The 15,326-nt window shown below is 41.4% G+C and overlaps 1 pseudogene; it reads left to right on the top strand.

The window, feature by feature from the left end:
* The first annotated feature begins 11,856 nt into the window (after window positions 1-11,856).
* Window positions 11,857-13,364, top strand: LOC125252299 (annotated as a pseudogene).
* The last annotated feature ends 1,962 nt before the right edge of the window (window positions 13,365-15,326 follow it).

The following is a 15,326-nucleotide window of genomic DNA, read 5'->3' as shown; positions in this document are numbered from 1 at the left end:
TGGATGTTTACATTTGATTCTGAATGAATTTGAGGCTGTGATCCGTGGCTAACGGCTAATGCTACACTGCTGGAGAGATTTATAAAGAATGAAGTTGTGTTTATGAATTATACAGACTGCAAGTGTTTAATAATGAAAATAACGACAGCTCTTGTCTCCGTGAATACAGTAAGAAACAATGGTAACTTTAACCACATTTAACAGTACATTAGCAACATGCTAACAAAACATTTAGAAAGACAGTTTAAAAATATCACTAAAAATATCATGTAATCATAGATCATGTCAGTTATTATTGCTCCATCTGCCATTTTTCGCTGTTGTCCTTGCTTGCTTACCTAGTCTGATGATTCAGCTGTGCACAACTCCAGACGTTAATACTGGCTGCCCTTGTCTAATGCCTGGAAAATGGGCTGGCATATGCAAATATTGGGGTCATACATATTAATGATCCTGACTGTTATGTAACAGTCAGTGTTATGTTGAGATGTCTTTTAAACAAATGAGATTTATATAAGAAGGAAGAAACAATGGTGTTTGAGACTCACTGTTTGTCATTTCCATGTACTGAACTCTTATTTAACTATGCCAAGATAAATTCAATTTTTAATTCTAGGGCACCTTTAAAGCCTTTCTCCCAGATAAACAGTTACCTTTCCTTATTTTACCCTGAGCAACACAGTTAAACATGAGTGGGATACCAACACCAAAACCAGCTGACAGGAAACCAAAAGATAAGGCAAATGGGTGGAGATGAATATACTAACATATTCTCCTCAATGCATGTTTAAACAAATAGCACCTAGATTGTACATCAGGATACTTTAATATAAAGTTCACCACAATTCAGTTCAGTTTATAATGTTAGATGAGACCAAACATGACAGTGGATTGTTAGAAAATACTAGTAGATCTGTCATCATTTATATAAGCGAATCAGCTCAAATTAAATTAATTAATTCATAGGGAATTTTAAAAAGAGTCACTTAGTTTACAACCAAGCAACTGAATCGTCCAGCGTTCATTTGCTCGGGCCGTAATAAGCTCTTTGTTACAGTAGACAGGAGACAGACACAGATGTAACAGGTAACGGTTGCTTTATTTGACCACAGTAGAGCAGGGTGAAACACACAGGTAAGTGAACTGGTTGTAGATTGACTTGAGCAGGTAATACGAGGTATATTTACTGTCCTTTTCTTTGCAGGTAGATACACGCTGGAGCTTGGAGATCGCTGGAGAACTTGGGAGCTGACGGGAACACACTCACACAGCACACGAGGCACACAGAGGGAAGAGACACGCTGGAGACAGGTGAGTATGCGGAGAGGAGTCCTTAAGGTAAGCATAACATTGAGGGTATGCGAACGAGACCGGACGTGGAGTGCTGTGTGCGTGTGTGCTTTATAGTGCTGTTGATGAGTTGAGTGATGAGGTGCAGGTGGCGGTGATCAGTACTCTGGAGAAGGTGCACGCTGTGATTGGGTGATGTTGGAACCTGACGTGTCTGTGACAGTACCCCCCCCTCCATGGCCCGCTCCAGAGGGCCGAGGACCCCGACGCTGTGGTGGTCGTCCTCTTCCCCGCGGTGCCGGTTTCTCAGGGTGACTGTCGTGGAAGTTCTGGAGTAAGCTGGGGTCTAAGATGTCGTTCTTTGGGACCCAGGAGCGTTCCTCGAGGCCGTATCCTTCCCAATCCACCAGGTATTCAAGCTGACCACCACGACGCTGGGAGTCCAAGATTTCACGAACCTCGTACGCAGCTCCGTCCTCCAGGATGAGTGGAAGGGGGGGTTTGGCGGGAGCCACGTCAGGTCCTGTGGGAAGAACAGAAGGGTGGTGAGCTTTGAGGAGTGACACATGGAAAGTGGGGTGTATACGATACCCTGGTGGAAGACGAAGTTGATAGGTGACTGGGTTGACCTGCTTGACAATGGGGAATGGGCCAATGAACCTGGGACTCAGCTTTCTGCAGGGCAGACGCAGTCTGATGTCGCGGGTGGATAGCCAAACCATCTGACCAGGCTGGAAGACTGGGGTGTCAGAACGTCTGAGGTCGGCTACCATCCTGCGTCTGCGCAGGGCTCGTTGCAGTTGATGGTGTGCTGAGTCCCAGACCCTCTCGCTCTCTCGGAACCAGTAATCCACTGCTGGAACGTTGGAGGGTTCCCCATCCCAGGGGAACAGTGGGGGTTGGTAACCGAGTACGCACTGGAACGGTGTAAGCCCTGTAGTTGACTGTCGGAGAGAGTTTTGGGCGTACTCGGCCAAGGAACTGGTTCCAAGAGTCCTGGTGGTCATGACAGAAGGTACGGAGGAAGCGGCCAATCTCCTGTACCTTCCTCTCCGTCTGCCCGTTCGACTGGGGGTGGTATCCGGAAGTCAGGCTGACGGCCACACCTAGGAGGGAGTAGAAGGACTTCCATACTCTGGATATGAACTGAGGCCCTCGGTCGGAGACTATATCCTCTGGTATTCCGAAGTATCTGAAGACTTGGTTGAAGAGTAGTTCGGCGGTCTCCATCGCAGTGGGTAATCCAGGAAGTGGAATTAAACGGCATCACTTTGAGAAGCGGTCAACAACAACTAGGATGGTGGTATTTCCTTCTGAGACAGGGAGATCAGTAATGAAGTCCACTCCTAGGTGTGACCATGGGCGATCTGGAACGGGCAGCGGAAGGAGTTTCCCAGCTGGCAGATGACGAGGAGACTTGGAGATAACACACACTCCCTACAGCCCTGCACGTACCTTCTGACATCTGCAGCCATCCCTGGCCACCAGAAGCGTTCTTTTAGCAACGAGAGGGTCTCATTGACCCCCGGGTGACCAGTGCCAAGTGACGTGTGAGCCGAGTGAATGGTGGGAGTGCGTCGTGTCCGTGGAAGGTAGAGCAAGCCAGGTGGACAGCCCGGCGGAGGGTTCATGGAGGCATTGGAGGAGGGAATGGTCTCTTCTGACCAGGTGATCGGGCTCACGATGAGAGAGCTAGGGATGATGGGTTCTGGTTCCTCAGTCTTTTCCTCTGGAGCATGTAGGCGGGAAAGAGCGTCTGCTTTCACATTTTTAGTACCAGGACGAAAGGAGATAGTGTAGTTAAAGCAGGAGAAGAACATGGCCCAGCGAGCTTGTCTAGGGTTCAATCTCTTTGCTGAACGAAGGTATTCAAGGTTTTTATGGTCCGTCAGTACCAGGAACGCATGTTTGGCTCCCTCCAGCCAATGCCTCCACTCTTCCAAGGCAAGCTTGACCGCAAGAAGTTCCCTGTCACCGATGGAGTAGTTGACTTCCGTCGGGCTGAGCTTGCGGGAGAAGAAGGCGCATGGATGGAGTCTACTTGGCGTCCCCTGCTGCTGTGACAACACCGCTCCCACTCCAGTAGTAGATGCATCCACTTCAACGATGAATTGTTTCTCTGGGTCTGGATGTACAAGTAAGGGAGCGGTGGTGAAGGCTTCCTTGAGCTGGTTAATGGCGTTGGTGGCTGCCGGGGTCCAGGACAGAGACTTGGGCTTATTGCGGAGCAGGCTGGTAAGTGGATGGGCGATGGAACTGTAACCTTTGATGAATCTTCTGTAGAAGTTGGAGAAACCGAGGAAACGCTGGAGTTCTTTTATGGTGGTGGGTTCTGGCCAGTTGGTAATGGATTCCACCTTCCTCTCGTCCATCCGGATGCCACTGTGGTCGATGTTATAACCCAGGAACGAGATGGAAGGTTGGTGGAATGTACATTTCTCTGCCTTGAGGAACAGGTGGTACTGGCGAAGACGGGTGAGGACCTCCGCAACGTGTTGCCGATGTTCGGCCTGGCTCCGGGAGTATATGAGTATGTCATCGATGTAGACTAGGACAAAGCGGTGGAGAAACTCCCGGAGCACCTCATGAATACGGAGGGGGCGTTGACCAGTCCATACGGCATGACCAAGTATTCGTAGTGGCCAGTAGGAGTGATGAAGGCGGTCTTCCACTCGTCCCCCTCACGTATCCGGATGAGGTTGTAAGCGCTGCGGAGGTCCAGCTTCGTGAACACAGTGGCACCACGGAGATGTTCCAGGGCCGCTGGGACGAGAGGAGGATTTAACTGGGACGAGAATTTAACAGTTATCCTGTTGAGTGCGCGGTAATCAATACATGGCCGCAAGCCTCCGTCCTTTTTGGCCACGAAGAAGAAACTGGAAGCAGCAGGGGAAGTAGACGGCCTGATGTAACCTTGGGCGAGGGCTTCCTTGATGTAATCTTCCATGGCCTTCTCCTCCGGGATGGAAAGAGGGTAGATCTTTCCCTTTGGCACTGGTTCACCCGGAAGCAGGTCGATGGCACAATCCCATGGCCGGTGTGGAGGCAGCTTGGAAGCCCGTTGCGGGCAAAATACATCGCTGAAGGAGGGGTAACACTTGGGGATTTCGACAGAGCGTTGTTCAACTGGACTTTCGATGGACGTGGCGCAGAGAGAGAGGTCAGGTGATGGAGATGGTGGAACAGGCAGTTCCGTCAAACAGCGAGTGAAGCAAGTGTCGCCCCACTTCAGGATTTCGCCCGTCTTCCAGGAGATAGGGTAGGGTTATGCTGCTCCAACCAGGGGCGCCCCAGAACCACGTCAGCGGAGGAGTCCTCCAGAACCAGCAGATGAGCCTCCTCTTGATGAAGTAAGCCGACTTGAAGGGTCACAGGTCCAGCCACTGTGCGGACGCGCTTACGGCTCAGGGGTCAGCCGGTTATGGAGCAGATCTTGTAGATGGTCGGAGACGGAGTGGTCTTGATACGTAGCTGGCGACAGATGGCACCTGAGACGAAGTTGCCGGCGGACCCCGAGTCGATGAGCGCGACCACTGTAAGGGAGACATTGGCGGCAGTAAGATTGACGACAGTAGTGAGTGGTTTCATTTTACGAGTAGCAGGAATAATGGCACTCACCAGGGGTCGCGGCGGTCGTGTGGGGCATGCGGCAATCACATGCCCCGGTTCACCACAATAGAGACAGAGACGAAGGGTTAGCCGGGGACGGCGTTCTTCAGAGGACAGACGAGAGTTTTCTACTTCCATGGGTTCCTGGGCTGGTTCTGGAGTGCTGACGGGTTTGGATCGGCAGAGTAGCACGTTGGAGAGGGACTGGTCCTGGTGCTCTTGGAGGCATGCCTGCATGCGAGTGGCGCAGCGGATGGAGAGCTGGATGAACTTTTCTAGGCCGATGGAGTCCTCGCATGCAGCGAGTTGCAGCCGCACCCGAGGTTCTAATCCTTGACGATAGTTTGTTATCAGGGCTTGTTCATTCCATCTGCTGAGTGCTGCAAGCGTTCTGAATTGCAAAGCATAATCGTAAATGGACATTGATCCTTGTCTTAAATTATAAAGTTTCTCACCAGCTGAAGAGTCCGTGATCGGTTTCCCGAACACTTCCCGGAACTGGGAAATAAACGCTGAGTAGGATTGGGTTACAGCGCCCCGCTGGGACCAGATGGAATCGGCCCACTTCAATGCTTTGCCGCTGAGCTGAGAGATGATGAACGCTATCTTTGAAGTGTCATTCGGGTACAGGTGCGGCTGCATCTCCAGGACCAGTGTGCATTGCAGCAGAAACCCGCTGCAATCCTCCGCCGATCCTGAGTAGGGTGCCGGTTTGGCCATGGGACTGGTGTATGGCAGCAATGAAGGAGGACTGTTGACATCCGCTGTGGTGTTCGCTGGTGCTCGTGCAGGTGAAGGGACAGTGACTGGAGATGATGGCGGTGGATGGATGGTTAAGGTGCGCCGAAGCGCATCCACAAAATCCTGAAAGGGGTCGGGCTGGCTCATACTGGGTCTGCGGTGTTGGTCCGGTCTTCTGTTACAGTAGACAGGAGACAGACACAGATGTAACAGGTAACGGTTGGTTTATTTGACCACAGTAGAGCAGGATGTTATGGATATGAATATCCAACTATCATGAAAGCACTATTTATTAGCAAGGTATCAATAGATCGCAGTTTAAGGCATTACATTTATAAGCACATAACACAAGACAATTCTCTTTAAAAATCTACAGGAGACTTTGATTTTTCTAATACAAACTAATATCTAACACAAACACACACATTCATACAAGTTCCAGAAACAAAGGAAGTGAGAAAGAAAGTTTTAAGAGAGAATGCAATGATGAGCATGATTAGTTAAGATATGAACTAATCATGAACTAATGAAGAGTGATCCTTAACTACGACAGGAGTCATAAGGATTCATGCATGAAAACAGAAGCCTTAACTATGTGTTAATACATGTTTGATAATTAATGCATTAATTAACATTTAGGATAAACTAAATCAAACAGTCTCTATAAGAAGGACTAATAAATATTTGGACTTTGAAATAAATTTAAACAATTCATTATTGTCAGAATTTAAACTACTGACATCAGCAGCTTCATTATAAACATTACTGAAAGGCACAGGATTAGTTTGTCATTATTTTCACTGATCCTCCTTATAAAACATATAAAATACTAAATACACTAATAATTTATCTTAAAAACGTCTTAATATGTTTTGTGACATTCTTTCCTACCAAACTAAAATACTGTGACTTACAACAGTTCCTGGGGAATCGGTTCCCAAAAAAATAACCAAACAGGAAACATGAACTAAGGTCAGGGAACGTTTGCTGGGATCAGATTCAGAAGTTCACTCTCCATCCAGACGCAGGCCGTGATCATACTGTACCTCCATTCTCTGACTTTTTGAAAAGTCACACAACATCACTTAACTGGGCTGAGTACTTATATAGTTGTGTTAGTACATGTGTATTTGATAGTAAGTTAATGATAAATCATGAGTTGAATTTGGTAAGTAGTTAACAGTGAATTAATTACGATGTGCCCCCTCAAGTAAAGTCATGATATAAGTATGCATTAACAAGCCATTAGTTGATGTTAGTATATGGTTAGTTAATAATGAGTTAATTATGATTGTGCCCCCTCAAGTAAAGTCATGACATAAGTATGCACTTACAAATCATTAACTAATATATGAATAAAGACTAAGAGTGCCACCCTTATTTCTTTACACCCCGGTACAAAAAAAAACAAAAATAAAAAGCATTTGTATTTTATTTTTATTTATATAATTAAACATATATGGACTTGAAAGCAAGCCATAAACATACCTGTAAAGACACGCATAAGGCACATTCACATATAAAATCGCGCGCGTCAAAGCATATACATTTAAACGACAAAAATACAAATACAGTTAATAACTGCACATAACCTCCTGAAAATCCCAATAAAACATACGTGTAAATATGTCTTTAATTATTAATTCGGCTTACCAAAGCAGTCAACATTTATTAGTTTAAAATGCCAGCAACACAACAAACGCGCCAAGAGAACACCTAGCGTGTGCCACTAATGAGTGTCCCGCCAGAAACAAACCCTACATACTTTAGTTCCGGGAATAAACTATGACTATTTAGCTATGACTAAATGTAAATGAACTATCCATGGGTTTCAAAGACGTCACTTCTGCTATTCCCGCCGCCATATTTATGTCCGAGATGGCAACTAACATAGCAGCGCTTCATTGTATTGATGGTCATCTTTAGCTTCAGCGCGAGTGCTCAAACAGCAACATAAAACATTATCCACGATTGTGGCTGTCATATTAATAACATTTTAATTGTCTACACTATTGTATTAAAATATTGTGAATTCTAGTTGATGTGTTTTGGCGTTGTTACAGAAAGAACGCATATACAACAGGAGCTATCTGACAACGTTACTAGTTCAAGTTCATGCGCGCATGATTTTGTGCAAATATAAGTTGTAATTTTATGTTTATCTTGTATAAATATATATGAATTACCATATATAGGATGTGTTCCATTGAGTTAATTAACCTAGCAAAGCACTTCAGTTTACGGGTGTTCATTCAGCGCATGTAGCTCAATCAGTAATGTTATTATCAAAATGAGATGATTTGAGGAAAAAATCTGTTATTGTTCATGATCCTTATTATTAACCAAACCATGCATTTACGAAGGTTATATAAACTGAAGGTTTACTCAACGGAACACATCCTATATAAGATAATTGAGATATTTATACAAAATAAAAATATTACAACTAGTTTTTGCACAAAATCACGCACAGATGAACTTGAAGTAACATAGTCAATAACTCCGAAACACAGCATACGGAAGCCCTGAACCGCATGGTGAAAAAAAAAAAAAACTTATGGGGAGGAAAAAAACCCCCGAAAACTTATCTCGTTATTTCAACATAATAAGTCGTTATAACGACATAATATCTCGTTATTTCAACATAATATCTCGTTATAACGACATAATATCTCGTTATTTCAACATAATAAGTCGTTATAACGACATGATATCTCGTTATTTCAACATAATAAGTCGTTATAACGACATAATATCTCGTTATTTCAACATAATAAGTCGTTATAACGACATAATATCTCGTTATTTCAACATAATATCTCGTTATAACGACATAATATCTCGTTATTTCAACATAATAAGTCGTTATTTCAACATAATAACTCTTCATTATCTATCAAGTATGATAAAGGACGTGCACTTAACAATGTCCTCAGTGGTGCAACGCTAAAGTATTGGACCGCCAGTCTAGCTTTTACTGCGATCGCCGCGGTTTCGAATCCGCCTTTTGCCGAGTTCGTTCTTCTCTAGTTTCACATCACATATCAAAAAAGGCATTTATTTTCAATAAAAATTAAAACTATGTTATAAAAGTGCAAATAACCTGTATAACGAGTGTTTAATAACATTAAAAGTATTTATTGGACAGGGTTAGCAGCATCTTGAAATTATTCAGTAATTTAAAAATAAAAAATATTAAATAAAAAATAATTTTAAAAATCGAATAGTCTTTTCACTGTAAAAAACAAAACAAAAACAAAAAAATGCAGTTTTCTTGCAAATTAATTTGTTGTTCATATGTTTAATATTAATGTAACTATCAGCGCACTAAAGTTATTATAAGAAGAAGGTAATTCGGCCCGCATATGGTTCATTTCTTTCCAGTCTGTCCCTCAAACTAAAATGAGTTTGACACCCCTACTGTAGATGCTATTTACACTAAGTGAAAATACCGATACATCCTATTTATACTAAATGACAATAGCAGCATTTTCACGATATGCTATTTATATAGGTGAAAATAGCGATATATTCTATTGACACCATGTAAAAGTAGCCTATCAGTTCTTTGCAAGAAGTGTAAATAGTATTTAGATGCTGTAGGCTGGTATTGGCAGATACTATTTGTACCTCAGTATTTTTGTACAGGATGCAATAATATCATATAGAGTGATTATATTTATTAAAATTATTAAATGGATGCTGCATTATTGGGAGAATAAAACCCCTCCACTTTCCCTACTTAATGAACACTTTTAATATTATTAAACACTTGTTCACATTTTATTTCCACTTTTTGAACATTATTTTCATTTTATTGAAAATGTATATGATGAGAAAATAGGAGTGAGCTCTATTATTGGGTGAGCTCTGCAAAATGCTGATTCGACCCTGCAGCGATCACTGTAAAAGCCAAAATCTGAAACCCTTCATGATATTGTTACGCCACTGAATACATCGAATTACAACTGTCCCTTTTTAAACTTCAGTGGCCCAACCAGACATTGGAGCTATACTGTAAAGAGTGTTTGTCAACAAGGGACGCTATTTGCACTTACTGTAAATAGACACTCCGTGTCCTATTATTTCAATATATTAGCACCTATTTTGATTTTTATATCTTTAGAAAATATTACAAAGCAGTTTGTTTGCAAGCCCAGAATAATAATTTTAAAAAAAACCCCGCTTAAAAACGTTTTTGGCCCCTGGACTAGTGCATCTCTATGTTTTATTACTTCAAATCAGATTGGACACCGGGCTGTAAGTTTGACACCCCTGACATTTGCACTGTAAATTGTTTTATTTACTATGGTCTAATAAATTTAACCTCAATAAAGGTTAGCCTGGGATGAACGCAAATTCCCATGATAAACCTCTGGGATTTTGGAGCACCAAATTGTAACAGTAGTTCAACATAACTATTGCATTCTTTAATTGATTCCCTGTCTTATTCTGCCCTCTAGTGGGTAATATCGAACATGCTGCTAACCCTGCCCAATAAATACTTTTAATGTTATTAAACACTTGTTAAGCAGGTTATTTGCACTTTTATAACATAGTTTTAATTTTTATTGAAAATAAATGCCTTTTTTGATATGTGATGTGAAACTAGAGAAGAACGAACTCGGCAAAAGGCGGATTCGAAACCGCGGCGATCGCAGTAAAAGCTAGACTGGCAGTCCAATACTTTAGCGTTGCGCCACTGGGGACATTGATAAGTGAATGTCCTTTATCATACTTGACAGATGATGAAGAGTTATTATGTTGAAATAACGACTTATTATGTTGAAATAACGAGATATTATGTCGTTATAACGAGATATTATGTTGAAATAACGAGATATTATGTCGTTATAACGACTTATTATGTTGAAATAACGAGATAACTTTCAACATAATAAGTCGTTATAACGACATAATATCTCGTTATTTCAACATAATAAGTCGTTATAACGACATAATAAGTCCTTATTTCAACATAATAACTCTTCATTATCTATCAAGTATGATAAAGGACATTCACTTACCAACGTCCCCATTGGCGCAACGCTAAAGTATTGAACCGCCAGTCTAGCTTTTACTGCGATCGCCGCGGTTTTGAATCCGCCTTTTGCCGAGTTCGTTCTTCTCTAGTTTCCCATCACATATCAAAAAAGGCATTTATTTTCAATAAAAATTAAAACTATGTTATAAAAGTGCAAATAACCTGTATAACGAGTGTTTAATAACATTAAAAGTATTTATTGGGCAGGGTTAGCAGCATGTTCGATATTACCCACTAGAGGGCAGAATAAGACAGGGAATCAATTAAAGAATGCAATAGTTATGTTGACCTACTGTTACAAGTTGGCGCTCCAAAATCCCAGAGGTTTATCATGGGAATTTGCGTTCATCCCAGGCTAACCTTTATTGAGGTTAAATTTATTAGACCATAGTAAATAAAACACTTCATGGCCAGATGACTGGACCTATAAACACTTATTCTATCCAATAGCATTTTGAGGACAAACAATAGAACCCATTAACTATGTAAATGTGGTCTTGAGAGAAAAAAACATTTGCAAGCCTTTTTTAAAAATTGTTGAAAGTGATGTTGTAATTCTGCAACAGTGGGCTTTACAGGGTTAAGGCCATTTCTACGGCGATATTTTAATGGCAAACATCGAGAGAGCATCCAAGTGATGCACGAGCACAATCCACTAACACGACACAGCGAATGCCAGTGGTAAACACTCGTGTTCCAGTACTTGTGAACGAGTTTTGGGAGGCGTTCCCTCAAAATTAGCTGTGAAGGAAGGGGGGGGTTGTTCTTACGCATGCGCTCATTTCAAAAACTCAGTAACAGTCTTTGGTTTCTCAGTCGACGGAAAGATCCTCTGTAGCACCTTTAAACCTTTGTTTTTTTTCTTGATATTTTGTGACTTTCTTATTTATCATCATGAGCATGCAATGTTTCAACATGCTGGTGTTTTTTGACATATACAAACAAAATGAAAATCTTTGACAGACACAGATAGTAAAATAAGCTCTCATTTATATATTCAAGATATCTGAAATACCTAGCTTTTAACCAAACCTTTTATGTAGGATTTTCAAAGGCAGCTTAACAGAGGCAAAAAATAAACAAACATTTATTTGATGTATGTTTTTGTTATGTTTTGTTTCTCACTCCCCTGTGAGTGAATGAGCTTTCACACTTTTGCTGTCAAAAGATGGATGTCAAAAGATGGTAAAATAGAATGGACATCTACACCCCCACAACAGCAGGGAAGACTGCCAGCATCCATGGTTATCAAGAACATTCCAGGTCCGACACGATTTGCCATCTCAAGAGTCCACGACATACACTCAGCTTTTGAGCTGTATTTACAACCAATAGAGAAGACTATCCTGGATATGACCAATCTGGAGGGAAGCCGTGTGTTTGGTGAGAAATGGAAACCACTTGATCTTATTGATTTGAATGCTTACATTGGATTGCTAATTTTAGCTGGAGTGTACAGTTCAAAGGGAGAGGTAACTGCCAGTTTATGGAGTACAGAGTGTGGAAGGCCAATATTTCGCTCCACAATGTCTCAGGAAAGATTCCACATAATTTCTCGGGGCATTCGTTTTGATGACCGTGAAACCAGACCCAGTCGACGTGAGAGGGACAAATTAGTGGCAATCAGAGATGTGTGGGATAAATGGGAAGAAATTCTGCCTCGTCTTTACAACCCTGGGCCACACATTATAGTGGATGAACGCCTTGAACCATTCAGAGGACGCTGTCCTTTTTGCCAGTACATTCCAAAAAAGCCAGCCAGATATGGCAAAGTATGGGCAGCCTGTGACTCCAAGTCCAGTTATGCCTGGAAAATGCAGATTTACACAGGCAAGCCATCAGGTGGAGCACCTGAGAGAAACCAGGGGATGCGTGTGGTTCTACAAATGAGTGAAGGGCTGCAAGGTCACTGCATAACCTGTGACAACTTCTTTACATCGTACAACCTTGGTGTCAAGCTACTCAAGCGAAAGCTGACTTTGATTGGAACAGTGAAAAAAAAAAAAAACCTGAGGTACCCAGAGAGATTCTGAACATGGAGGGAAGAAATGTGCATTTGTCAAAATTTGCTTTCTCTGAAAATGCAACAGTAGTTTCCTACTGCCCCAAAAGAAACAAGAATGTCCTTGTGATGAGTACAATGCACAGAGATGTATCACTGAGTGCAAGAGAGGACCTGAAGCCAGAAATGATACTGGACTATAATTCCACGAAAGGAGGGGTTGACAATTTGGACAAAGTCACATCAGCCTACAGCTGCCAGCGCAGGACTGTCCGTTGGCCTCTGGTGGTCTTCTACAACATCTTGGACGTGTCAGCATATAATGCCTTCGTCCTGTGGTGTGAGATCAACCAAACCTGGAATGAGGGCAAAGTGAACAAACGTTGGTTGTTCCTGGAGGAGCTGGGAAAAGCTCTTAACACATCGGAGATCCAGAGACGCGCCTGCCCACCTCGATCACCAGTGGCTGCAGCTTTGGTTGAGTCAGTGCAAGCAGGTGGAGCTGGAGTCAGACCCACAGAAAATGAAGGAGTGAACACAGATGATAGGAAAAAACAGAAGAGATGTGAGGTGTGCCCATCTAAGCGCGACAGCAAAACCAGCACCATGTGTGTGAAGTGCAAGAAATTCATATGCAGAAAGCACACACTTGCTGTGTGCTCATCATGTCAGAAGTAACTTGACTTTGTGAAATGAGTTTACAAAACAGCCAACTTAGGAAAAGTAAATATTTTCATTATACAGCTACATTTAATTGTTCAGTTATTATGTTCTAAGAAAAAAAAATGTTTATGCAAAACAAGTCAGCATACTGTTTATTTTCAAATTTTGTCAAAACAAAACAGTTTTTAAAAAATGGTTAAACATTTTCATTAAATCATATCTTCAGATATATATTTTTTTTGGAATATTTGACAAATGTTGATATTAAAAGTTTACAGTTTGTACCTGAATCTTTGTTGTTTTTCATAGTGTGATTTTTGAGGAAATTTTTTAGTTAAATAGGAATTAGCAGAGCATTCGACCTACCTTCTTTTATGTCTACACCCAATATATGTAAACAATAATGAACGACATTGCAGCAAAACTCGTGGAGTCAAGGCAGAAGTGCTCTCCAACCGAGTCGCCGTCTCTAAAACACATTAGGCAGAGAGTTCACCTCTCATAAACACACATGCCATATCCAGCAAGACAACTAACAGCGCGTTCTTACCGTCTCGAGCACATATACATTATATTGTTAGCCTTTATTATTATTATTATTATTAAACACTTGGGGTTTTTTTTAGTATACAAGCTTATTTCAGCATATATTTATAAGTGATTTTCTTAACCTATTTCAACCATTTTACATTTAATAATTGTTTCACTGAAACATCAACTGACGTTACTTCAACCATATTTCAATGTTGAATTTCGGTCATGTGTTGACTGGGCTTCAACCATTTAGCATTCAACGTTGTATCAACGTTGTTTCACCGTTGAAACATCAACTGACCTTATTTCAACCACATTTCAACATTGAAGGTCGGTCATTTGCCTGCTGGGATAGTGTTTGACCCAATTTTCCTGTCAGTGAGTGTTGTGACAATTTAAATCATTCCAATTTTACTTTAAATAATCTGCAGGACCACAAGCACAACCACTTTAACATTTTTTTTTATTTAATCTGGCAGGCACTTAAAAAACATAGTTTTTTTTAGCATTTTAATCATTCCTATAATCTTGTAAATATTTGTTAGAATAGCTATATCAACAATTAACTGAAGGTGAACAATAACATATTATGGGTCATTCTACGAAACGGGTGCCATTTGGGTCCGCAACATTTGGTCAGATGCATAAGGCATAAAAAAATGTCCCAAAGTCTGTTTCTAAAGCTTAAAGTTATTAATTCAAGTGTTCTTTTTGACATAATATATGATCAAATGTTTTTTTTGAAGATTAGCATACTATTTTTAATAATTTTTAATTATTACATAGCCAATTTCACATGTCCGTGTTAACCAACATGACATTTCCATCTAAAATATCACCAATTTTTTTTCAAACATATACTATTTTCAGGATTATATGTGTGTCCCTGTTTAAACAAAATATATTTATTCACAATAAACCTTATGATTTGTGCACGTCCCTCAGTTTGACTTACCACCCTGTCACAATAACTTGTTTTATCTATAAATAATGCACTGTTCCTTTAAATGACATCACAAAGCCTACATCATTTGAGTCTTATAGACACCAACAACAAAAGCAGGCAACTATGAACTTTTTTTTTCTATTTGGAAAACATTAGATTTTAAAAAACTATTTCTTGTTTTACTACTCCAATGGCATACATATTGTCCATTCTTGTAGAGGGTGTATGGGTGTGGTTTGGGTGAGGAAAGTGTGGTGGCAAGAGTGGGTTTGTGGGATGTAGGTGTATGGCTGTGGGAGGTTTGGGTGAGGGGGTGTCAATGAGGAAGGGGGGGTGTGTAGGAGTCGTAGGAGATGTAGGTGTGTCACAGTGCAGCTCTTTTCATATAGTGATGCTGTGTTTCTGTGCGACTGTCAATCTGTTCTGTCCCCTCAGTCACCCACAATCCCTACTCCAACACAAAAAAAGCTACACTTTCAGATCTTGCCTATAGTCAG

Source organism: Megalobrama amblycephala, linkage group LG18, assembly GCF_018812025.1.
Source record: "Megalobrama amblycephala isolate DHTTF-2021 linkage group LG18, ASM1881202v1, whole genome shotgun sequence".
In the NCBI taxonomy this organism is placed as follows: Eukaryota; Metazoa; Chordata; class Actinopteri; order Cypriniformes; family Xenocyprididae; genus Megalobrama; species Megalobrama amblycephala.
Note: the sequence above shows the minus strand (reverse complement) of the source record. Positions and strands in the feature narration are given on the sequence as shown.